At 46.9% G+C, this 25,688-nt stretch overlaps 1 protein-coding gene across 1 annotated transcript in view; it reads right to left on the minus strand.

Moving 5' to 3' along the window:
* Positions 1-25,688, minus strand: part of SRRM4 (serine/arginine repetitive matrix 4) — a 123,577-nt gene that overhangs the window by 48,789 nt on the left and 49,100 nt on the right.

A 25,688-nucleotide genomic window follows, 5' to 3' on the forward strand; every position in this document is an offset into this window, starting at 1 on the left:
CAGTGGTCAGGGATGATGGGAATTGTAGTCCAAAACATCTGGAGGGCCGAAGTTTGGGGATGCCTGCTCTAGTGACTGAGCTATCCAGCCTCATCTAGTAGCTATCAATAGCCTTGTCCTCCGTGAATCTAATCCTCTTTTGAAGCTATCCCAGTTGGTGATCATCACTGCCTTTTGTGGAAGTGAGTTCCATAGGCTGATTATGGGCCGCATGAAGTACTTTCTGTTCTTTGTCTTGAATCTTCCAACATTGGGTGTCCAGAGAGAGAGAGAAAAGGGTTCTCTATTTAGCTCAGTTGGTTACAGCATGGTGCTGATAATGCCAAGGTTGCAGGCTTGGTTCCCATATGGCACACCTGCCTTGCAGGGGGTTGGGCTAGATGATCCTCAGGACCCCTTCCAACTCTACAGTTCTTTGATTTTATCCATTTATTGCCTATTCTCTGAATCAACATTTCCTCATAGGGGGAGTTGCTCCAGAAATAACAATGCAGAGTTTGAGCCTCAGTGCTGTCAAACAGTGCCTTAAAATGCAGCTATAGGAGTAATTGCTAAAACACTTAACTCTGAGCACTTTCTGGTTTGGATTTTCATTCCAAGATACCCTCTGCAAAGGGCACTTCAGGTCGCAGCAAAGGTCAGTCTAGCTCAGTGTTGTGTTGCAATACAGAAACCCAGTGCTCCATCAACCTCTTGCATTTTTACTTTTTTGCATTTAAAAAAACCTCAAATAAATTCACTTCCCACTCAGAATCAGAGCAAAAATTTGCATTGCAATTTGCATAATATGCAAAGCAGTCTTTCGATGCTTTCATGAACCGGAATATGACAAGGCTAGGTGAAAATTTCTCAGCAAAGATTCAATACCTGGATATATTTAGGATGGTTAAATTACCAAAAAGCATTTTTATATACATAAAAAAATAAAATCAAAAGTATTTTAATAATATTGGCTCTGCGTGTAACCACAATGTTATCTACACAAGTCAAACAGTCAAGATGATTTGCTCCTTTGGCATGTATGCTATGTACACAAGGCTTGTTCACAGTGCAATCCTAGGCCTTCCTACTCAGAGAAAGCCCTATGAAGTTCAAGGGAAATTACTCCAGGACCCCCCCCCCCAAAAAAAGTGTCCCTGTTTTTCAGGGACAGTCCTGGATTTACAGAAGCCATCTCAGTTTCTCGTTTGATCCCATAATGTCCCGCTTTTCCTTAGGACGTCCCTATTTTCATTGAAGAAATGTTGGAGGGTACCCCCAAGGCAAGGACTATACAAACTATATATACTATATATATATATATATATATATATATATATATATATATATATATATATACTATACAATATATACTATAATGTATATATATTATACAAGTAACTATACAAACTTTAGAAGACATCTGAAGGCAGCCCTGCATAGGCAAGATTCTTTTTTAATGTTTAATGTTTTATTATGTGTTTATATATATTGGAATCCTCACAGAGTGGCTGGGGTGACCCAGTCAGATGGGTGGCGTATAAATAATAAAACCATCATCATAATCACCATTGAATAGGACATCCCTATTTTCATCGGAAAAATGTTGGAGGGTTTGTTACTATCAAGTAACTTTGTTTAGGGCTGCAGCCTTAAAATCAGGCATCCCCAAACTTTGGCCCTCCAGATGTTTTGGACTACAATTCCCATCATCCCTGACCACTGGTCCTGTTAGCTAGGGATCATGGGAGTTGTAGGCCAAAACCTCTGGAGGGCCGCAGTTTGGGGGTGCCTGCTTAAAATCATCTCTCTATCCATCCTACACAGTTTGCAGAACCAGTGAGTCAGTTAGAATGCTGGGGGAAAAAAACCTAAATGGAACCACTGGCAGAGGAAGGGGGGTGCAGAGGATGTGGTCCGCCCCAGGTGTCATCCCTGAGGGGGGGGTGACATTGCAGCCCCGCCCCCAGGGATGCCTGCCATGAGCACCGCCCCCCCTGGGACGCTCACTCCGCCTCCGCCGGCGGCTAGCCCCGCCCCTGCTTGGGACTTTTCCATGTCCTACCTTGAGCAAATACAGAGCAGTTCTTTCAGGGAGTGTCTCATTCCAAACTCAGAACCCTGGGCCTTATAAAGATGGATGCAGATGGATTCAATCGGGAGGGAAATCAATTAAATTTTAAACAGGGAGGAAGATTAGAAACCAGGACCAATGCTTTCTTAATTATAGCACCTAATCACTGACTTTAGGAAAAAAATTAAGTTGAGCTCATTTCCCTTCCTCTGTGCGTAGATTGGATAGCTCATAACAAGTGACTCCGACTCTTCTCAAGCACTCATTCACCGGGGAGGCTTGTCGGATTCATAAAATGATCGGGTGTCACAGCAGAGTGTTTCATATGGTTTCACTCTCACCCACCCCTGAGATTTTCCTCCCCCCCTTTTTTTGAAAGGTTTTTGTCGCTTATCACCTCCCCTTGGACTGTGGGTTTATTGTGCAGAGATAAGACGGGAGGGAAAGCTTTATGGACAGAACGTGATGAAACGAGTCTTTGCAAGGCTGCCGGAACGAGGCGATGGCAGGAACATCAAGCTCTAAAGAAAATAGCTTGAATTGCAATCAGTGTCAAGTCGCCCGAGATATAAATTACTTGGAATGGGATCCTCCTCCAGTAATTGTTCTCTCTTCCTGCTCTGTGTATTCTCTCCCAGGCCCACCTTGTAGAATAGAGGCTGAGCTTAGCACTTCGCTATCTACCATGCCATCTGCAGTGTATAATGCAACACAATCCATTCCTTTTTTTTAAAAAAAATAAGAGAGCCTTTCACAATGGAGGGAGCACAGAAGACAGAGGACTCAGCTACCTGGGGGGGGGGTCTTCTCTCCTATCAGTCTGCCTAGTCACTGAGGCCAGCTAATGAGGTGCCCGTTGTTTTGCCGCAGCCTGAAAAAGCCCACCTTGAAGCAACCAGGGGCAGGGCCTTCTCTGCTGTGGCACCCTCCCTATGAAATCATCTCCCCTCTGAATTGAGTCAACCCTGCTATCATTCAGACACCTGCTGAAGACATTTCTTTCCTCTCAAACCTCCTGGGAATTGCTGCTCAAATGAAGGGGACTAAGGGTCTCTCCTCGAAACTCCCAGCACCCGTAACAAACTACACTTCCCAGAATTCTCTGGGAATATTTGAAGTGACACGGAACTGCTTTAAATGTACATTGCAGATGGGGCCTAAGCACAGCGAAGGGCCTTAACTTGGTTGGTAGACTCAACAGCTGCAGATCTGAACCAAGAAGCGGGATGGCTGATGGGAGCCTTTTAAAGCAGCGAGACAGAAGAAGGTTCTCTTAATTGATATTTTAAAAGTAATAACCACATTCCGTTACATCACGGCAAAATATTTCCCTGCTCGTCACCAGCATGTTTTCCAAACTGTATGCCTGCCCATGATGATCTGGAGTGAAATAAATACAGGCTGTTTGTTTTGAAACGTATACAGCTGGTTACTATCAAACCTTGATTTAAAACAGGCTGCAATCACTCCCATAGTTTACACAACGAGGCTTTTCTTCGCCTTTCTTTGAAAGGGGGATCATTGCATGATTTACACCATCACTGGGCCAGAGAAATCAGCTACGCTGCTGCTAAAAACCATCCTAGATCAGATTCTGTCACCCCCACTTTGCATTTTCTGGAACATATTCCAACAACAGTAGGTAACATGTCTGGTACTGAACACCCTTGTCACAATATTTATAGCATGCAAGGTGTCTTTTCAATACTTTCTCAGGGAAGGCGGGTATTTAAAGCACAGGCTGGGTTAGCATGGTGGGAAAGGGATCTCTTTCAGCCCAACATTCCTTCCTGGGCCATCTCCCAGGGGCCACATGTCAGTGGCAGGCAGGCCAGGGGTGGGAATGAGTGGAGCAATTAATGTAGATTTTGCCCCGTACAGTAGGCTAGTTGTTATACACCCTCCTCCATCTCAGCAAACAAAAGGCACGATCAAGGACGACAGATCAGTTCAAGGATGCATTCTGGCTAGGCAAAAGCATAGGGCCAGGGAGGGGTGTGGCCTAGGGAAAGGAGGTGAGGCTTAGAAAGGGTGTGTGGCCAATGGATAATTCCAAGGGCCAGGCAGAGATGCATTTGGCCCCCAGGCCTGAGTTTGCCCAACATCTTGGTTAGCAGGAGCAGGAAGATAAACCCTCAAGCTGCCCATATTCTCCTCCCTGTTCTCAGGAGGACTTAGAGCTATCTCTCTCCTAGTGGGGTTGCATGTCTGAAATGAATCTTACCTTAGATTGTCCATGTGTGAAGGGAGGGGGGTTTCGTGAGGTGCAAAGGGAGGAAGGGGTGGTTGTGTGTGTGTGGGGGGAGGGTGGTTGGCAAGGTAGGTAGGATTGAGTGGGGTGGCAGCCCCAGCCATAATAAAATAAAATAAAATAAAGTGAAGTAAAATTTACTATCTCTATATCTATCTATCTATCTATCTATCTATCTATCTATCTATCTATCTATCTATCATCTATCATCTATTCCTGCATTGTAGGGGGTGGACTAGATTGTCCCTTCCAACTGTACAATTCTTTCAAATCTATCACCCGTATCTATATAGGTACCAGTACTATTGCATTCACTATAAATATACACTTTAAAGTTCTTTATGTGGTATGTAAAACCATTTTAAAAAGAATTATTTCATAAAATAAAAATAATAAAATTAGAATTGATGCAAACTTTCAAATTTCCTCTTTGTAAAATGTATACAGGATGTGCACAAATACACTTTGCAATGGGAAAACAGCAACACATAAATTAATTCCAATGCCTTCTAATTTCATAATTAATAACTCTCCTTTACATCTGTTACTTCCTAGAGCAGCATGCAATCCAGGCTTTTTACGTACTACACCTAGCTTTATGAGAATCATGGAGAATCCTGAAATGGCAGTGCCACAAGCCACACCCATCTCCGAGCGGCGAGAGACTCCGGGGTTCCTGGCGCTTACCCAGTTTCAGTTTCCTTGGAATGAAGGTCAGTGGAATATGTCGTGCCTTTAGCATACATGGTTTTATTTACACATATGTACGACCTGAGCATGAGATGGAGGGGCTCGCCGCATTACCAGCCCTACAGATCTTGCTTCTCCATTTGTCGCAGCTTTGGACCCAACAAGGAGCAAGCAAGTCTCTGTGTCTCCGGCTTCCAGCCTGTTTCCAGCTTTGCTCAAACACACCCCTCCGGCTATTGTACTCCTCCTACCTAGCTGCAAGGTGGCAGGGAGTGGGATGGAGAAAAAGCACCCATTAGCCTGGAGGGTCCCCTCACTTATTGGTAGCTCTTGCAACCTGGGTCAATCAATCAATCAAGTTTTATTACGGTCATATACCAGCTATTAAAAATAAAAATGCTTTACAAGGCTATGGGAGTTGTCATTCGGGGTAGATATAAGAGTCTATGAGTTTGAAGGGGCTATGTTTCCAGAGGGCGGGTCCAGCTGGCCTTTCCCCTGGTGCTGCTCAAAGTTCTCAGTTTCGTACCCGAGCGAAGGAACTACTTCCCACAGTCCAATACCGAGTTTGCTATTCCAATGGCTGGGGGGGAAGGCTGATCCTGCAGATCTGCGTGCAGAATCTGGCTACCGTCCGAGTTAACTTTTGCTCCTTTCCTAATAGTAGGGCCTTTAGTTTGGCCTTATCTGGGAGGTCGGCCAGGCTCTCCAGAATGGGGGCGATGGTATCTCTGCGTGCCTTATTGAACAGAGGGCATCTAAAAAAAAAAAAGATGTTCGGGGCTGCCTACTTCCCCCAATGGGCAGGAGCAGAGTCTCTGCTCGTATGGGATCTTTCTGAAGGAGCCTAACAGCACTGGCGAGGGCATTCTTTAGGGATGTTGATGAGGACACTTAAGTGACCAGCGATGGCCCTTGCCTTGCAAAGAAACCTATCTGACAACTTTAGCAATAGAATCCTCTGCAGGTTTCAGTGGCTGAAGCTTGGATCTCTTGGCACACAGAAGATGTGGCCTCCCCACCTAGAGCACCTCTTCAAATCTGGGGTTAGAGGGAGGGCTTCTGAAGTGCTGGTCCCAAACAGGCTTAAGGCCTGGCGCCTCCCTCTCCCTCTTTCTAAAATGAAGCAGGAGGCAGCAAACAGGCTTGCAGGTAGCTATGCAAAGCATCGGCAGGCAACGTATGACTGGTCTGTTCAATTACTTTCATCTATAGGTAAACAGCTCTGGTGTAATGGGCTGATTAATCTTCTTATCACACAAAACCCATAAGTGTAATTACATCAGAGACTACGGATCCCTGAGCATAGTATCAATCAAGCAATCACAGATTCCCTCCCCTCCCGTTCACACACACTCTCTCTCTCTCTCTCTCACACACACAACACCTCCAGCTGAGATGGAAGGAGAAGAAAAGAGAAGTTCTTATATTTCCTTTGTGTTGCCAAACAGGACTGATTGAGGGGGCGGTTTGCTACTTTAAGAAGGGTATCGACAGCCAAGGTGATCAAGGGTCTGGAAACTAAGCCTTATGAGGGATGTTTGAAGGAGCTGTTTACAGGTAGGTAGCCGTGTCGGTCTGCCGTAGTCGAAACAAAATAAAACAAATCCTTCCAGTAGCACCTTAGAGACCAACTAAGTTTGTCATTGGTATGAGCTTTCGTGTGCATGCACACTTCTTCAGATACACTGAAACAGAAGTCTCCAGACCCTTATATATAGTGAGAGGGTGGGGAGGGGTATTACTCAGAAGGGTGGTGGGAATGGGTGATTGGCTGATAGGTGTGGTAAACCTGTGGACGACTGTTAACGACTGATTGGTCTTACAGGAAAAAGCTACTTGTAACTAGGAAAAAAGCTGTGTATGTTTAGCCAGGAGAAGGGAAGACCGAGATGTGATATGGTAGGCACCTTCAAATATCTGAAGGGCCGTCCCATGGAAGATGGAGCAAGCTCAGGCATCCCCAAACTGCAGCCCTCCAGATGTTTTGGCCTACAACTCCCATGATCCCTAGCTAACAGGACCAGTGGTCAGGGATGATGGGAACTGTAGTCCAAAACATCTGGAGGGCCAAAGTTTGGGGGATGGCTGAGCAAGCTTGTTCTCTGTCACTGCAGAGGGTAGGACCCGACCCAATGGATTCTAAAGACACGGAAGGAGATTCCAACAAAACATTAGAAGGAGCCATTTGACAGTGTAACGGACTACATTGGAAGATGGTGGACTCTGCTTCATTGGAGGTTTCTAAGCAGATGTTGGGTAGCTACCTGTCAGGAATTATTCAGCTATGATTCATACATTGCAGGGAGTTGGCCTTTGGGTCCCTTTCAACTCTACATTTCTGTTATTTTAAGATATTGATGTTCTTCAGAGGGTCATATTGGAAGGGTTCCAAACAGAACTTTTTCCCGCAGGATGTGTTGGAAGTTGAGGTGCAACTCAGTTTGCTTAGAAGGGGCTGCATAGGATTAAGACAGATCCCTAAGCGGTCGCTGTTCATTTGATCTCTGTGCTAACCTGTCTTTTGATAGTTTACGTGAGATGCATTAAGTTGCATCCTCTTCCACTTCCTCGCCCCCTTCTGCTGGACTTGAGTAGTGAGGTCATCTTGGGTGTATTTTCAGAGGAAGAAAGGAGCAAGCATGGCTTCTTTATTTCTCCAACCAGTTAGTTAAAGGTAAAGGGACCCCTGACCATTAGGTCCAGTCGTGACCGACTCTGGGGTTGCGGCGCTCATCTTGCGTTATTGGCCAAGGGAGCCGGCGTACAGCTTCCGGGTCATGTGGCCAGCATGACTAAGCCGCTTCTGGCAAACCAGAGCAGTGCACGGAAACGCCGTTTACCTTTCCGCCGGAGCGGTACCTATTTATCTCCTTGCACTGCGTTCTTTCGAACTGCTAGGTTGGCAGGAGCTGGGACCGAGCTCACCCAGTTGCGGGGATTCGAACCGCTGACCTTCTGATCGGCAAGCCCTAGGCTCTGTGGTTTAGACCACAGCACCACCTGCGTCCCTATTGAGAATGGACTTTCTTTTCTAAGTCTTATGAAATATACTCGGAGTCGAGAGTGAATTTCATGCTCTTTATTCAGCTCGTAGTCATCAAGGAGAAGAAGAATGCCCTTTCCCCAAAACCATCTGCTTATATACATTATTTACACAATGGGCTTTGCCTGATTGGCTACTTCAGGGCTACACCTGTGGGCCAATCAGTTTGTGCTGACTTCTGCCAGCAGCCTGATTGGCTGCTCCTGCAGGCCAATCAGGTTGCGGATTCACTTCTGCCAGCCGCTTGATTGGCTGCTCCTGCAGACCAATCAGGTTGCGGATTCACTTCCACCTGGAGTTGGATTGGGTGGCTCCTGTGGACCAATCAGACTGCTGATTCTGGATCCTATTGTTCTATGATTCCGCTCAGTACATAACATCTTATTAGTAAGAAAGTTTCTTATTTTATACTAAATCTTGGATTACCGTACTTCCAGTTAAAGGTGCGCTCCACACAAGGATTCATTTTGCTAATGGTAACCTCTGCTGTTGCATGCAAATGTCGTATGCTAACAGAGTGTATGCCAGGTCACTTTAACAGAGCTCCAGTACCAGCTGACCTTGGGGCTGGGAGAGAGTCTGCTGGTGTTTTGCACATCTGACTGCTGTTAGTTTGTCAGCAAAGGGCCACTATTGAGGGCTCTCTTGCAGGCTTTGCATCAGGGCACAACAGCCTCCTGCACCGTGACTGACAGTGAATGTCCCTTGCACAGACAACAACCCATGGAGCAACTTGACAGTAGGCTCTCACCCAAAGGGAGAGAAAGTATGTGCATATGGGTTGGTTGAAATCCTAAGAAGAAATACACTGTGGTGTAGTGGTTAGAGAGTTGGGCTAGAACCTGGGAGTCTAGGGTTGAAATCCTCATTCATACATCAATCTTCCTACTGTAGCTTACCTTATAAGGCATGAGTAGGCAAACTAAGGCCCGAGGGCCGGATCCGGCCCAATCGCCTTCTAAATCCGGCCCGCGGACTGTCCAGGGATCAGTGTGTTTTTACATGACTAGAATGTGTCCTTTTATTTAAAATGCATCTCTGGGTTATTTGTGGGGCATAGGAATTCGTTCATTTAATTTTTTTTCAAAATATAGTCTGGCCCCCCACAAGGTCTGAGGGACAGTGGACTGGCCCCCTGCTGAAAAAGTTTGCTGACCTCTGTTATAAGGTGTCTGTTGGGGTGTTTAATGTTGCAAATCTCCATCTATGACCAACCTGTAGGGTAGCTAACCTATGGCCTTGCAATTGTTGTTGGAGTCTTCAGTGGTCAGGGAATGGACGGCCAATGGTCAGGGAATGATGGGACTTGTAGTACAACAACATCTGGAAAGCCAAAGGTTAGCCACCCATGGTGCAAAGAATCTATAGGGCACCAGAATGTCAAAAGTCCACAGGGATCTAACTCCTAAGGAAATAGAAACCGGGCACCTCCTGCACCCCTAGAATTCTCACTGCACAGACAATTGGAGCGTGCATTAAAATTCATTTTGAGTTTTTTCTTCCAAAGAAGGAATTATCCATTCAAAACTGTAAGGCAGGGAGAGTGGAAGGCGAAGCAGGGGGAACCTCTTGAAACAACAGCGTCAAAGAATGCACCGCTCGCCCTTCAAATTAAATGAAAGGAAGTAAAACAAATGTTGTTAAGTTTTCATGATTTTCGCGCCGGTGACATCAGTGGGGATTTTGATGTGGCTATTATATTCATCTCACAGCCTGTCTTCTAAGCTCCTTCCTCTCCCCCCTTTTTTTTACCGGGGGGGGGGATCAATTAACTTTTAACAAGCACCTTTTATCGCTTTTGCTTTTGGATAAAAACAAATGCCGCTGCTCCTTTTTGGGAGGGAGACCACGTATTGGCTGCACTGTCAGTAGCAGGCCCCCTCGTGGAGCCGAGATATCAAGGAATTCTGGAGCTTCGAAACCTACCTGGTGGGGATTACTGAATTGAAGGCTTGTGCTAAAGAAGAGATAAACTAGAAAACAGCAGGCAGGGGAAGGAGGGAGGGATCTGCAGCCAGTGGTGGTGATTTGGTTGGGGAGAGGGTTGGTTTAAAAAAAATACCAAATAGAGACTGGGAGTTAGCTGTGTGGTTGGATCTGGGTGGGCATATATACGAATGAAATGTGTGTGTGTTGTGTGTGTATAAAGGTAAAGGGACCCCTGACCGTTAGGTCCAGTCGCGGACGACTCTGGGGTTGCGGCGCTCTTCTCACTTTACTGGCCAAGGGAGCCGGCATACAGCTTCCGGGTCATGTGGCCAGCATGACTAAGCCACTTCTGGCGAACCAGAGCAGCGCACGGAAACGCCGTTTACCTTCCTGCCGGAGTGGTACCTATTTATCTACTTGCGCTTTGACATGCTTTTGAACTGTTAGGTGGGCAGGAGCTGGGACTGAGCAATGGAAGCTCACCCCGTCACGGGGATTCGAACCGCCGACCTTCCGATCGGCAAGCCCTAGTCTCTGTGGTTTAGACCACAGCACCACCCGTGTTATGATTTAAATCTTCCTTGAGAAAACTTCATGTTATTTTAGCACACCAAACAATCCCCAATGCCATCTTGGCTTTTCTAATTACCGTTTTTTTCAGTGTATAAGACTAGTGTTGTAAACAAAACCTGCCCTTATTCCCTTATGGGGTACACAAGAGCCCTTACAGAGTCCTTTGTAGGTTCTCCATCGGTAGGAGAAAATAACAGAGGCAAACCAGATAATATTGAGAAGCAAAGCAGCTAGTAAGCCTGATCTTTATTGAACTGTTGCAACAGGGTGCCCCCTTACAGGCAGGGGGGAAAGGAGGAGGACCCAGAACAAAGGTGTGCCTGCCCTTATATAGACATTTTGAAATTCCCTGCCCTGGAGCTCAAGACCACCCCTCCATACATCATACAAACATCACAGAAGGGGCAGTCTATACAACAGAAATCTGAGTGCGTTGTTTATCTCCTGTCTGGCAGGTTACCTGTTAATGGTCACTTGATTGGATTACCTGGGGAGCCTGGCCAGTCTTTTTGTAATGATAAATACTTAGTTCCTGAGCCAGGTCACAGGCTCACCCTATTCATACCCAGACATACCCTTAAGACAGGATTTGTGAATGAAAAGAGAATGGGGAGGCTTTCCCATTTTCCTTCGACCTTGCAGAGAAATATTTGAGGTCAATTTGGGAGGGACAAAATGGTTTCAGGACTTTTTCTGTGGGGTTTCAGACATGTGGTTTATATATTTATGTACGTGTTTGCTTGGTACATTTATGAACATTTATTACATATCTAATACCTTAAAATTCTTATAACACTAGGTTTCCCCACCAAAAAATAATGTCCAAAAAATAATGTCTTATACATGGGGGCGTCTTATAGACGGAAAAATCTGGTGCTCTAAATATTTCCTCTGCAGAAGGAGGTATCTTGGAGAAACCTTTCCCAGTAGTTATTTTCACTTACAAATCCTATATGCATTACGTCTGAGATTTCCCAGACATATCTAGGATTTGTCCGTTGAAAATAGGGTCCAGGCGGAATTTCTGAAAACTGGTAAAAATGTCCAGGAAAACGCGAGTATGGCAGCCCATGTCAGAAGCTCAACAACTTTGCAAAAAAAACAACAACGTTTGTGTCCAGATTTTCACTTTTTGAAATAGGGCAACCCTCGTTTGAAGGGCATATTTGTGTATGAATAGGGTATGCCTGTAACCTGGATCCGAGAACTACAGTATTTTCCATCTCAGAAGAATGGTCAGGCTGCCCAGGTAATGCAATCAGTAAATCTTTATGAGGGATCTTGGCAGACAGCCACACTCTCAAATTTCTGTGGTAGACCGCCTCTTTCTGTGATGTATGTGTGATGCTTTTAAGGTGGTCTTTGGCTAAGGGGTTGGGCAATGTCAAAAGTCTTTTAAAGTTCCTGCACACTTTTTTCTGGGTCTCTCTTACCTTCTTGCAAGGCGTGGAAGCAGGGCCGGATTTAGGTTTGATGAGGCCCTAAGCTACTGAAGGCAATGGGGCCCTTTATATGTCAAGCTGTCTTTGGTCAACAACAAATTGTCGCTGTTTTTTGTGTTGAATATATGCTATATGGTAATTTATGGACCTAATAGGTATCTAAAGCCATTTGCACATGGTTTTTCTCCCTCTCTTGCGACATTAAAATTCATGAACATCCAATGAAGCTGAATGCTGGAAGATTCAGGACAGAGAAAAGAAAGGAATTCTTTATGTTGTTGTTGTTTAGTTGTTTAGTCATGTCCGACTCTTCTTGACCCCATGGACCATAGCACGCCAGGCACTCCTGTCTTCCACTGCCTCCCGCAGTTTGGTCAAACTCATGTTCGTAGCTTCGAGAACACTGTCCAACCATCTCATCCTCTGTCGTCCCCTTCTCCTTGTGCCCTCAATCTTTCCCAACATCAGGGTCTTTTCCAAGGATTCTTCTCTTCTCATGAGGTGGCCAAAGTATTGGAGCCTCAGCTTCACGATCTGTCCTTCCAGTGAGCACTCAGGGCTGATTTCCTTAAGAATGGATAGGTTTGGTCTTCTTGCAGTCCATAGGACTTTCAAGAGTCTCCTCCAGCACCATAATTCAAAAGCATCAATTCTTCGGCGATCAGCCTTCTTTATGGTCCAGCTCTCACTTCCATACATCACTACTGGGAAAACCATAGCTTTAACTATACGGACCTTTGTCGGCAAGGTGATGTCTCTGCTTTTTAAGATGCTGTCTAGGTTTGTCATTGCTTTTCTCCCAAGAAGCAGGCGTCTTTTAATTTCGTGACTGCTGTCAAAATCTGCAGTGATCAAGGAGCCCAAGAAAGTAAAATCTCTCACTGCCTCCATTTCTTCCCCTTCTATTTGCCAGGAGGTGATGGGACCAGTGGCCATGATCTTGGTTTCCTTGACGTTGAGCTTCAGACCATATTTTGCGCTCTCCTCTTTCACCCTCATTAAAAGGTTCTTTAATTCCTCCTCACTTTCTGCCATCAAGGTTGTGTCATCTGCATATCTGAGGTTGTTGGTATTTCTTTATGTAGTGCATATTTAAACTATGGAACTCCCTCCCACAGGAGGCAGTGATGGCCACCAACTTAGATGCTTTTAAAAGAGGATTAGACAAGTTCACAGAGTATAAGGCTATCGATTGCTGCAAGCCATGATGGCTATGCTCTCTGCCTCTACAGGTGGAGGCAGCCGTGCTTCTAAATAAGCAGTTGCTGGAAACTGCAGGAGGGGAGAGTGCCCTTGTGCTTGGGTCCTGCCTGTGCGTTTCCCATAAGGACATCTGGTCAACCACTGTGAGAATAGGGTGGAGGACTAGATGGGCCATTGGTCTGATCCAGCCGGCTCATCTTAATGTTCTCGTTATTTAGCTGCATCTATTTCTCTCCCACCACAGTACTCACAGGGCCACTTAGATAATTTTAAACAAGTCAGAGAGTTCCACTATTTTTTTGTGCAGGATCTGGATTCCCTGAATGCAGGACTTGGGTTTTGTTTGTTTGTTTTGCAGCATGGAGGACATAGAGCCATGGATGTGACTCAATCTGGCACAGACCCAAAGAGGAGCTTTTCCTTGTGAATGTAAAGTAGCAGTCCTGCATTATTTCCATCGGGCTGAAGAGGAGTGGAAAGGAGAGAATGGAAGGAGCTATGCCATCCGTTCTGCTAAGAGGGCAGCTGCCTTCGGTTCTGCCTCCAATGCCAACCAGCAGGAGCCTTTCTTGAATTGTTTCCTTTACAGCTGTTATGAAAACCCTTAAGAACTGACACCCAACTTTGCTTTCCGCTCCCTCCTCTTCCTCCTTCCTCCCCATCTCCTTTTGTGTCAACCTCGTGAAACCTTGGAGAACCACCACTAGATAGAGCTGGAAGTCTCCCCTGCCTGAAACCACTGAGAGCTGCTGCCAGTCAGTGTCAACTGTACTGAGCTAGCTAGCTAGACCGAAGGTGTTGCTCAGTAGAAGGAAGCTCCCTGTGTTTTTGTGGAGGAAGAGCTGTAGCATAGTGGAGCACTTCCTTTGAACGCAGAAAGTCCTCGGTTCAATCCCCAACTGCATCTCCATGTAACCATTGCTAGAAACCCTGGGGAGCTGCTGCCAGCCAGGGCCAGCAGAACTGAGATAGAAGAACCAATGGCCAGGTACTTCCTAGCTGGTCATACAAATTGTTTACACTATTGCTTCTACACTCACCCATCCCGGGGATGTTTGGCACATTGCTGCTTCTCCCTCTCTCACACCCACACCTCCCCAGTCAGAATCGTAGAGGGGACACGACCCTGAGATTAAAAGCCTCATGCTCTACTGCAGGGGTAGGCAACCTAAGGCCCATGGGTCGGATGCGGCCCAATTGCCTTCTCAATCCAAACGGATTGTGTTTTTACATGAGTAGAATGTGTGCTTTTCTTTTAAATGCATCTCTGGGTTATTTGTGGGGCATAAGAATTCGTTCACCCCCCCAAAAAATATAGTCCGGCCCCCCACAAGGTCTGAGGGACGGTGGACCGGCCCACAGCTGAAAAAGGTTCCTGACCCCTGAGCTCTACTGACTGACTAAGCCAGTCATTTTAAAGATTATTCTGTTTTGTTTGAATGGTATTTTTTTTGGGGGGTGGGACACACACACTTGTAAACCACCTGATATTTGTATTTTGTATATGATGAATAGGGAGCAGGGGGTGCTCTCTCATATATATATATATATCACCCCCTGCTCCCTATTCATCATATACAAATATCAGGGTGGTTTACAAGTGTGTGGTGTCCGTCCATCCGTCTCCCCCCCCCCAACAAAAAATAACATCCAAACAAAACAGAATAATCTTTAAAATGACTGGCTTATCTTAAGAAGAGTCCCATGGACTGCAAGAAGATCAAACCTATCCATTCTTAAGGAAATCAGCCCTGAGTGCTCACTGGAAGGACAGATCCTGAAGCTGAGGCTCCAATACTTTGGCCACCTCATGAGAAGAGAAGATTCCCTGGAAAAGACCCTGATGTTGGGAAGGATTGAGGGCACATGGAGAAGGGGACGACAGAGGATGAGATGGTTGGACAGTGTTCTCGAAGTTGCAGAGTGAAGAGCCACTGTGAGATCATCTGCCAGTAAACCAATCAGTTCCCTCTAACTGCTCCCCTTATTTGCATGCCTGAACATTCTAAATAGCAATCTCACACAATCATAGAATTGTAGAGCTAGATGGGACCCCGAGGGTCATCCAGTCCAACCCCCACACAGCGCAGGGATCATTGGTCCTGCGTGGGTTTTGAACCCAGAACCCTGCAATTCAAAGCCTCATGCTCTGCTGACTGAGCCATCTAGCCCCACCACCCCATATGCTGCCCTCATCCCAAACCCTATCTAAAGAGCCTCTGTGGAGGAAAAGCAAACTCTGCCATTTTAAGTTCTCTTGCATTTGCACAAAGCTGGCAGTTTTCGAGTCCACGGCTTTTCGACTCTACTGAGCCGGCATTTTGCTCGGGACCCCCAGGGCGGAAGGCCCCATCCAGCCACAGCTTTTCGACTCTACTGAGCCGGCATTTTGCTCGGGACCCCCAGGGCGGAAGGCCCCATCCAGCCGCGGGGTGTTTTGCGGCCCTCTGAGTTATCTGAGTGGAATGCTTTGGAGCCGAACATATGGGGGCGGGAGGCAATTTTCTTTTTCATGCTCTGATGGCTCAAAACCAGCTTGAGCAAAGGCAGACCCCGATGCCTGCAGTGGGGGTGCGGGAAGCTATATCCATCTTACTTCAAAGCTGGCAGCCAGCAGAAATGGCATCAGGTGGGGGAGGGGAGAGGAGGGAAAAATTTAGCTGGGGAAAGTTAGAAAGCAGCTAGTGGGGCAACTAAAAGGTCTACTTGTGGGCATCCTGTGAGAACAGGATGCTCTGGTTATCTCCCGCTTGGACTACTGCAATGCGCTCTACGTGGGGCTACCTTTGAAGGTGACCCGGAAACTGCAATTAATCCAGAATGCGGCAGCTAGACTGGTGACTGGGAGCGGCCGCTGAGACCACATAACACTGGTCCTGAAAGACCTACATTGGCTCCCAGTACGTTCCTGAGCACAATTCAAAAGGTTGGTGCTTACCTTTAAAGCCCTAAACAGCCTCAGTCCTGTATACCTGAAGGAGTGTCTCCACCCCCATCGTTCATCCCGGACACTGAGGTCCAGCTCTGAGGGCCTTCTGGCGGTTCCCTCACTGCAAGAAGTGATGTTAGAACCAGGCAGAGGGCCTTCTCGGTAGTGGCACCCACCCTGTGGAACGCCCTCCCATCCGATGTCAAGGAAATAAACAACTATTGGACTTTAAAAAGACATCTGAAGGCAGCCTTGTTTAGGGAAGTTTTTAATGTTTGCTGTTTTATCGTGTTTTTAATATTCTGTTGGAAGCTATCCAGAGTGGCTGGGGGAACCCAGCCAGATGGGCGGGCTAGAAATAATAATAATAATAATAATAATAATAATTTATTATTATTATTATTATTATTATTATTATTATTTTCTCCATGCCATGTATCATTTTATAAACTTCTATTATGTTAAGTTTAAAAGCATTTTTTTTAAAAAAAATGGTTGCAACAAAAGAAAACTAAATGTCCATTTGTTTAAAGGTAATGCGTGTTGCATGTTATATACATCACAAATAATAATAAAAGAACCAGGGCAGTAGGCTTTTGGGATGGAGGAGAAATTTCATTCAGTTTACTTTACATCCTACTGTAGGAGTCGTATCCATTGCTCTGCTCACTTTCACCTCTGGCTTCACCCACCACTTTGCCTATATATTGCGTGTTTTGAGTAGAATCGCACTGTAAACGGCGCAACCCTGAATCTTGTCCTTGTAAACCTAGGTTAGGATAAAACGGCATTCTAGGTTTCTCCTGGTGTAGCTGAAGTTATGTTTGCTGGGCTAAATCTGCATCACTACGAGAGAGAGAGAGAGAGAGAGAGAGAGAGAGAGAGAGAGAGAGAGAGAGAGAGAGAGAGAGAGAAGCAGCAACTGGCTGGGTGCTTTGACTTCTGTCCTTGAGAGGAGGAATGCAGTTTCCTCACTTGCCGGACGACAATTAGTGTCAGAGTCCTTAATCTGTGGCTGCGAGGCTCTGTTGGAGCGTGGATGCTCTGGGGCTGAGAGTGTCACAGTCTTTTAAATCCAAACAACCCCTGGGAAACAGAGGTCCTTCAATACAGGCAAAATGCATGTGGTGTCTGTGATGAGAAAACAGGTGATGTCTGTGGGCAGGGGTGGAGAGACGGAGATTTATTTCTCTACTCACTTGGGGATGTGCACTTGGTAAGGACGGTGCAGATCAGCTGCGGCATCTCCTAGGGGTTTGGGAAGAATCTATCAGGTCTTTTCTGAGCAGGGAGGATGCTAGATTATTTTTCAGTGATATGAGACTTTGTAAGTGATATGAGACTCTTGGGTTGTTGGGGGTATGTTTGGATGATGCCACGGGCCCCTTCCAGTTCTTGGGGTTTTGTATTTGTGGGTGTAGAATGTATAAGAGTGCCAAACCAACACCTTTTTTCAGACAATGGCTTTGGCTAGCTAGTTAAGCACCACAATCCGCATAACCAAAGAAGTTGTTCTGTGCCATTGCTGGCATGTGGCCCTCGGAAGGATGCTATGAATGAAATGTGGCCCTCGGGTTGAAATATGCTTCCTCACCCCTCCCGAACAAGGCTTTCTGCCTAGATCCAAATCTTTCCTAGACTTTGACTCAGCCAACTTCCTCCATTGACCAAGGACTCCTGGGACAACTGAGGACTGTTCCCAAATGGGGCTCAGCTAGAGGACCTCTAGGCACCCTTTGTGGTTACGATTCTGCCACCGTGTCTCTGCAAACATTGCCATCAATTCTCGGGGAAGGAGAGATAAAAAGGTATGTGGATTATTCAATGCCACATGTTTTCTTCCCTCCCTAGCTCACATTTTTAATTATTTCTCTTTATAAAAAATAATTAGTCTCAATCAAGGCAGAAGCTCTTCAGAATTACAGCTCATTAGCCACTCTCCCGCTTCCCAGTTGCTATAAAAAGTCAGGCTCTGCTGATGAAAATTAGACCCTTGGAACTAGTTTTGCATACAGGGAGGGTGAGCTTCCTATATAACCACCATCTGCATCTGTTTAGCATAGCCAATTGCCACCAGGAACAAAGAAGAGGAATTAGGTCTCTGGGCTGCTGAGCAGCCAAAGTCCAGAAGGAAGAATGGGAGACCACCAGACCTCCTAGGTGCTAGGAATGGGGAATCTCTCCATCAGCTCCAGCAAGCATGGCCAATGGCTAGAGATGATGGGAGTTGTAGTTCAGCAACATCTGGAGGGCCAAGGTTTCCACCACACCTGTCCTAAGCCCTTCAGGAATAAGATGTGGGATGGCTTGAGGGTCTCATTCAATTTCATCCATCTATTCCAAAGAAGCTGCATGTTTGGAAGGTTCAGGGTGGAGAAAAGGAAGGACTTCTCCACACAGCACAGGGTTAAAGTGTGGAACTTTCTCCCACAGGAGGCAGTGATGGCCACCAACTTGGAGTCATGGACCGTGCTGAGGAGGGCTGTACTGAGGAAGAATGGTAGGAGCCTCCCCTTGATCCTGATCCTGAATCTTCCCAGGAGCAGGAGGACAGCATAGATTTGGAAGAGTGGTTTGCAGAGGGGCATAGTTCAGAAGGCAGAAGCTGGGAAATACTGGATGGGGAACAGCTAGCAGAAGAAACACTAGAAGAGAGAGTTAACAGATTCACAGTCTTGGGATAGCATCCACCCCGCTTCTCCAAAGTCACGGAGAGCTCAGAAAGTGTCAGAATAGAAAGCGCAGAGGGTACAAGCTCATATTACAAGACGTAGGAGTGACGTAGATTAATGGGGATGGAGGGGGGAGTGAACCTTAATTGGGAGCACCGCCATTTCTAGGTAGACGTGTTCTTTGTTCTCTCGGTGTGATTATGAAAGATTCTAACTGGTAAGACGTTCCTTTCGTTTGATTTCCTTATCTAATGCCCCGGGGGGAGGAAGCTGATTCCAAGAAGCCTGACACTTGGATGCCTTTAAAAGAGGGTTGGGTAAGTTCATGGTGGAGAACGCTATTCATGGCTAATAGCCATGATGGCTATGCTCTGCCTCCATGGATGGAGGCATGGTAGACATTTATGAAATTACCCATGGCATGGAGAAAGTGGAGAGAGAGAAAAAGCTTTTCGCCTTCTAAACACTAGAACTCGTGGGCATCCCATGAAATGAAATGCTCAGGGCAGATGAAAGAGCGCTCTGCACAGTTAAACTCATTCCTGTAGGGGGCAATGACGGCTTTCAAAGAGGACTGGACAAATTCATGGAGAAGGCAAACAAGGAAGCCACAGTGGCTATGCTCTGCCTCTATGGACAGCGGCAGTGATGCTTCTGAGTACCAGTTTCTTGGAATCACACATGGGGAGAGTGCTGCTGTTGTGTTCAGGTCCAGGGCCGTCTTAAGCATATGCGGCACCGGGGTGCAAAGATCCGCCTGGCACACACACACACACACACACACACACACACACACACACACAGAGGTTGCACAGAGTTGTTGACCTTTTTTAGGGGGGGAACCTCATAGAATCATAGAGTTGGAAGAGACCACAAGGGCCATCCAGTCCAACCCCCTGCCAAGCAGGAAACACCATCAAAGCATTCTTGACAACAACCTCAAAGTTGTTGACCTTTTTAAAGGAAAGGTTCCCCAGAGTTGTTGACCTTTCTTTAGGGAGCTGACACCACACTTATCTCTGCTCAGGAAAAGAAAACAGGAAATGCAGCGCAACAAACCAGCCCAAGGCGTTGGCGTTGGCGACTGAGCGAAGACGGGCGCCTCGTGCTGTAAGCAGCGTGCGCTGGGCGGGCCTCTTCACAGCCCTATGCCAATCCCAGGTGTACAGTAGGGTGAAGCCGGCTGGCCACCTCAGCACCTCACTGTCTCGCTCGCCCTGAAATCGCAGCGCAGAGCTGCCTGCAGCGCTCCGATCGATGGGCGGGCTCTTCACCAGATTCCAACTCTTGGGCCTGGCGCCCCTGAGAGCCCGGTGCCTGGGTGCCCCGCATCCCTGGCGCCTATGGTTAAGATGGCCCTGCTAAGGTCCTGGTTCTGGGCTTCCCTTTGGGGGTGTTGGGGGGCCACCGTGAGAAAAGGACGCTGGACTGGTTGGCAGTGGATTCAGGGCTCTCAAATTACAGCGGCGCCCTGTGTGATGCTAAAATTGGACTCCCCCTGTCTTTCTCACACTCCGTTCTACAGCATTGTTGTGGCGGCCCCTGCAGTGCAGCGCCCACTGTGGCCAAACCGGTTGTGTTACCTAGAACCGCCTCTTTAGGTGGGCCATTGGCAGTGCTCTTCTGATGCTCACTTCAGGCCACACTTTGAAGTGAACTAACTTGATCCACACTTTTCCAGACTGAAACAGCCCCCCCCAATCAGATTTTGCACTGAATTTTGCTATTACGATTGAATAGGATGTCCCTATTTTCATTGGTAGTGATGTATGGACGTGAGAGCTGGACCATAAAGAAGGCTGATCGCCGAAGAATTGATGCTTTTGAATTATGGTGCTGGAGGAGACTCATGAGAGTCCCATGGACTGCAAGAAGATCAAACCTCTCCATTCTTAAGGAAATCAGCCCGGAGTGCTCCCTGGAAGGACAGATCCTGAAGCTGAGGCTCCAATACTTTGACCACCTCATGAGAAGAGAAGACTCCCTGGAAAAGACCCTGATGTTGGGAAAGATGGAGGGCACAAGGAGAAGGGGACGACAGAGGATGAGATGGTTGGACAGTGTTCTCGAAGCTACGAACGTGAGTTTGACCAAGCTGCGGGAGGCAGTGGAAGACAGGAGTGCCTGGAGTGCTATGGTCTATGGGGTCACGAAGAGTCAGACACGGCTAAACGACTAAACAACAAAATTTTCATTGGAGAAATGTTGGAGGGTATGCAAATGCAAATTTTGACCTCTGCGCCAGTGGTTGGTTTCAACACCCCTGGTTGCTTCTATGAACTGCATGCAGACAAGCAAGAAGCATCATAACTATTCAAAGGCACATCCTGGCTCCGCAAGAACACTCACAAATGCAAAGAAGCAGTGCTAGTGAGAGGGAAAGTTCCAAGGGCCAGATAGGGAGGGTTGGAGGGCCGCAGTCCCTGTTTTATTGCGTTGCTCTCTTTCAAATAAAAAACTGCAAAGAAATAATAAAGGAGTCCCGTAACCCCAACGTGGCGTTTGATGCGTAGTAGTTTGTTCATAAACGCCAGGTAGGACTTGATGCTGCAGGTTAGTGAGTGGTGAACCTGCTATGTGCAGGCCAGACCTAGGAGGGTCAGGATTGTCCCTGAAAGGACCCCCCCCCCCAGCTTACAGCACCCCTCCGCTCCCCAGTAATGGGCACAGGAGGACAGAGTTTGCACACAGGCATTCAGCAATTGGCAGGCTGTCACGGCTGATTTGTAGCCCTGAGCTTATGCGTTTGGATTTTGCCTGCTGGGGTAGTCGGCCCACGCTCAGAGTTTCCGTGCTGATCTGCTCCGTCCAGCGACTAAACTCTGCACTTCCTGCAGGAGAATTTTTAAAGCGGCCGTGGCTCTTTGGTTCAACTGAGACAAGAGAGAGAGAGAGAGAGAGAGAGAGAGAGAGAGAGATGGTTCCACGGGGGAAAAGAAGAGAGAACAGGACAAAATTTCCCTGCGGGGGTATCCTGAGACCACTCGGGGCTCCAGGACACGGCTGTCACTTCCCATCAGTCTGACGGGCCTTGACCGCTGACTGCATCACTCAGCCCAGAAGCAATCTAGCCAAAGTCAATCCGCTTGTTCTTCACTTTTGTTTTGCTTTGCTCGGCTTGCAGTGGCTCATTGCGAAACCAGGCTGCTTTTTCTCAGTTGCACAGATCCTGCTTTGCAGTTTGTGCAGCTAAAATCTGGGGTCGTGTCATTTATGCATTTAATAAAATCCACACACCCATTTGATTGTAACTGCGCCTCCCGAAAAACACACACCTCAAAGTGGTTTACCAAAGAAGATAAAGCAATAGAATAGTCAATAATAGCAAAAATGTTTTCAGACTTTCAGGAAGTTAACAATAAATGAAAGCAAATTAAAATTTGCACCTAAACATCTGGGTGGGCTTGTCTAAACAAAAAAAACAAAAACAACAAAAGTTTTATCAGGTGCCAAAAGAGTAAAATGCATTAATTAAACCCAGGTGGCGCTGTGGTTAAACGACTGAGCCTAGGGCTTGCTGATCAGAAGGTCGGCGGTTCGAATCCCTGTGACGGGGTGAGCTCCCGTTGCTTGGTCCCAGCTCCTGCCAACCTAGCAGTTCGAAAGCACGTCAAAATGCAAGTAGATAAATAGGAACCGCTACAGCGGGAAGGTAAACGGCGTTTCCATGTGCTGCTCTGGTTTGCCAGAAGCGGCTTTGTCATGCTGGCCACATGACCTGGAAGCTATACGCCGGCTCCCTCGGCCAATAATGCGAGATGAGCACGCAACCCCAGAGTCGGTCACGACTGGACCTAATGGTCAGGGGTCCCTTTACCTTTACCTAATAATAATAATAATAGTAGTAATAATAATAATAAAGTATAGTGAAGGCACCTGCCTGATGCTGATAGGCAGTTCCTCATACGAAATATATATATACTGAAATTTGAAATAGTGCTTCTCCAGTTCAGAAGCATTTTCTATTCCGCCCCCCTTGCCAACGCCTTTACCTCAAGGACATTCTTAAACTTCCAAACCCTTTGCCATCTTTTGCTAATTGTTTGTGTACACACTTAAAAGAATTCAGATCCGACCTCCCTCTCGGCACTCCATCAAGGCTGTAATTATCTGCTCCAGCTTTTATTTATTAAGAACTGTACAGAATGAGCTGCAGAATGAGAAGGTGTGGCCTTCAAGGAAACAAACAGTCCCAAACAGGCTCTCCCTGGGCAGCAATGGTATTTTGAAGAGAGGCTGCACACCGCTGCTGTTGGCATCACATGACTCTGGGGCCGGACTCCCCATATTCAGGGGAGAAGACCAGGTCTTCCAAGTTGAAGGGGGTAAGGGCCATAGCACAAAGGTAGAGCAGCTGTCTTGCAGTCAGAAGCTCCTAGGTTCAATCCCTGGCCTCCCCAAGTACGACTGGGAAACATAGCTGCCAAGTCTCCCGTATTCCCCGGGAAACCCCCGTTTTTCCAGCTGTTCCCACCCAAAAAAACGAATTGTTTTGTTTTCCCCCAGTTTATTCTGGCACAGCGGCCATTTTGGAACTGGGCGGAGCATGCTCTGAAGCTACTTTTGATGCTGCTTTGCCCAGTTCCAAAATGGTTGCAGCGTGACTTCTGGTGCGGTGGCCATTTTGGAACAGGGCAGAGCAGCATCAAAAGTAGCTTCTGAGCATGCTCCGCCCAGTTCCAAAATGGCGGCAGCGCCACTTCCGGTCCGCTACTTCCGGTCCAGTCCCTTATTTCTCAGGCCGGAACTTGGCAGCTATGCTGGGAAAGACCTCCAGTCTGAAATCTGAGAGAGCTGCTGCCAATCAGTGTAGACAATGGACCAATGATGTGACTCAGTTTAAGGCAGCTTCCTGTGCTTCTAGCTGCCCAAGGGTGAGTTCATTGATGTCAACTTGAAGGCACCAAGATGGTGAAGGCAAGTGGTGAGAGCTGGAGAAGGAACTGGGGAACAGACCCCCTTGTGCACTTCAGGGTGGTAGGCTGTGACCCAGATGCTTGCGCCTGCGTATGTGTGCATGAGATACTTGAAAAGGTGTCAGCTGAGAGGTGTCCAACTGGGGACAGACTTCAGACCATATTAGGCTTGGCCTAAGTGCGGGTGGCGCTGTGGCCTAAACCACAGAGCCTAGGGCTTGCCGATCAGAAGGTCAGCGGTTCGAATACCCACGAATGGGTGAGCTCTTGTTGCTCGGTCCCAGCTCCTGCCAACCTAGCAGTTCGAAAGCACATCAAAGTGCAAGTAGATAAATTGGTACCACTCTGGCGGGAAGGTAAATGGCGTTTCCGTGCGCTGCTCTGGTTTCGCCAGAAGCGGCTTTGTCTTGCTGGCCACATGACCTGGAAGCTGTACGCCGGCTCCCTCGGCCAATAACGCGAGGTGACCGTCGCAACCCCAGAGTCGGTCACAACTGGACCTAATGGTCAGGGGTAATACCCTTTACCTTAGGTGTGAATGTGGATCCTATTGGATTGTTTGGCCCTCTACAGTTGTAAGCTTCATTTAAGATATTTGGTATTGCCATTATCTATAAAGTTTTGGCACTAATGGGCCTTGTGTCCAACCCCCCCCCCCCATTTTTTAAAATTCAGTTTTACATTTAATATTTACATTCATATATAAATCATAATCATAAAAATATAGGATTCCCTGAATCCTTGGACTTCCCTCCACCTTTCCATGGGTTCCATTGTTAATCTTTTCCCACCTACATTATATAATGTTCGCCATTTCCCCTTAAAATTCAGATTTCACTACAGTTCTTGTTACATTACAAGTATTGTTAAAAACCCACCAATGTTTTTAATTGTTTACAGTGTTAGGCAAGGTAACTTATAAATTTCCCCCATTCTTTATTAAATTTATTGTCTTCTTGATTCCTGATCTTCCTGGTCATTTTCGCCATTTCGGCGTAGTCCATCATCTTTATCAACCATTCTTCGTTGGTAGGAAGTTTTTGTGTCCAAACTTTTAATTCTATAACAGGGGTCACCAACGTGGCACTCTTGGGCGCCGGGTTCCCTTGAGTTTTCCGCTGGGGCCCACAAAGCCTCTTAGCCTTTTGTCTGTCGTGAATCTTCCAAAATTGAGCATGCTTTTATTTTATTCTTAATTATTAAATTTCTAGTCCTTGGATGGCCCCGAGTTCTAGTACAGTGGTACCTCGGGTTAAGAACTTAATGCGTTCCGGAGGTCCGTTCTTAACCTGAAACTGTTCTTAACCTGGGGTACCACTTTAGCTAATGGGGCCTCCCACCGCGCTGCCACCACACGATTTCTGTTCTCATCCTGAAGCAAAGTTCTTAACCCGAGGTACTATTTCTGGGTTAGCAGAGTCTGTAACCTGAAGCGTCTGTAACCCAAGGTACCACTGTACAGTACTATAAAAAAAATGCTTCTGTGTTCTCATCATAGCTGCCAAGTCTCCCGTATTCCCCGGGAAATCCCCGTTTTTCCAGCTGTTCCTAGCTGAAAAAAATGGATTTATTTGTTTCCCCCCGGTTTATTCTGGTGCGGCGGCCATTTTGGAACTGGGCGGAGCATGCTCAGAAGTGACTTTTGATGCTGCTCTGCCCAGTTCCAAAATGGCGGCAGCGCTACTTCCGGTCTGCTACTTCCGCCCGGTCCCTTATTTCTCCGACAGCAACTTGGCAGGTATGGTTCTTATCAAGTGATGGCAGTATATAAGAACATAAGAAGAGCCTGTTGGATCAGGCCAATGGCCCATCTAGTCCAGCATCCTATTCTCACAGTGACCAGGCAGATGCCTGGATCTGAACAAGAGCCCTCTCCCCTCCTGTGGTCTCCAGCAACTGGTATTCAGAAGCATTGCTGCCTCTGACTGTGGAGGCAGAGCAGAGCCACCTGGCTAGTTGATAGCCCTCTCCTCCTCCATGAATG

Source organism: Zootoca vivipara, chromosome 17 (genome assembly GCF_963506605.1).
Source record: "Zootoca vivipara chromosome 17, rZooViv1.1, whole genome shotgun sequence".
Lineage (NCBI taxonomy): Eukaryota > Metazoa > Chordata > Lepidosauria > Squamata > Lacertidae > Zootoca > Zootoca vivipara.